The 731-nt window shown below is 34.1% G+C and overlaps 1 protein-coding gene across 1 annotated transcript in view; it reads right to left on the bottom strand.

Moving 5' to 3' along the window:
• nfkb1 (nuclear factor of kappa light polypeptide gene enhancer in B-cells 1) overlaps positions 1-731 on the bottom strand; it is a 33,677-nt gene that overhangs the window by 12,764 nt on the left and 20,182 nt on the right. The window lies entirely within an intron of this gene.

The raw sequence follows: 731 nt of genomic DNA, 5'->3' as shown, positions 1-731 counted from the left end.
AGTAAAGACATTTGACCACCTCCCACAGTCTGAACCAGGTCCTGGGTCCAGTCAGGATCCGAATCAGGGTCCCAGGGTTCAGAACCCTGAATGAATCAAAGTCTCTATTATTGATTAATCAGCTGATCCATCATCAGTTTCCTGGAGATAAAGTCATCACGGTGAGTTTCTGATGATCGCTGATTTTCCTATTGATCCACCATCATTAATCTTCTGTCATGTGATCAATATCAGGAATAAATTACACAACAACACAACACAACAACAACACAACTACACAACACTAGACAAATACACAACAACACACCAGTTTGTTGTGTTGTTAACGAGTAAACTCGTCTAATTAAGGAAAGGACTAAATCACTTCCTGCTCTGTGATTCTTATATATTGAATTTATGATTTCCTCATTATCGATTATATATTTGTAATGTTTATAATTATAAACTCAAATCAGTTCAAATCATTTTTTCAAGTGTCATGAGTCTCAGTCAAAGAAAATGAGTCATATCTCCCTCTGCAATAATAACACGATTTATTACTGTAGACATTAAAGGAAGATATTGATCTTAGACAAGCTGATCAAATACTGTTATAGATAATAATTAGTTACTTGATAGAAAAAAAGAGACTTTAGATTTCAAACCTTTGATCCATTGAATTTAACTAAATTTATTTCAGGCTTTTTCCAAATTGACTTTGTGTTCTGATGAAATCACTGATCTGTGATCCC

This window comes from Seriola lalandi, unplaced genomic scaffold, assembly GCF_002814215.2.
Source record: "Seriola lalandi dorsalis isolate HSWRI2012SDOR001 ecotype SW California unplaced genomic scaffold, Sedor1 jcf7180002054655, whole genome shotgun sequence".
In the NCBI taxonomy this organism is placed as follows: Eukaryota; Metazoa; Chordata; class Actinopteri; order Carangiformes; family Carangidae; genus Seriola; species Seriola lalandi.
The sequence above is the reverse complement of the archived record's forward strand: the minus strand, read 5'-3'. Positions and strand labels throughout refer to the sequence as shown.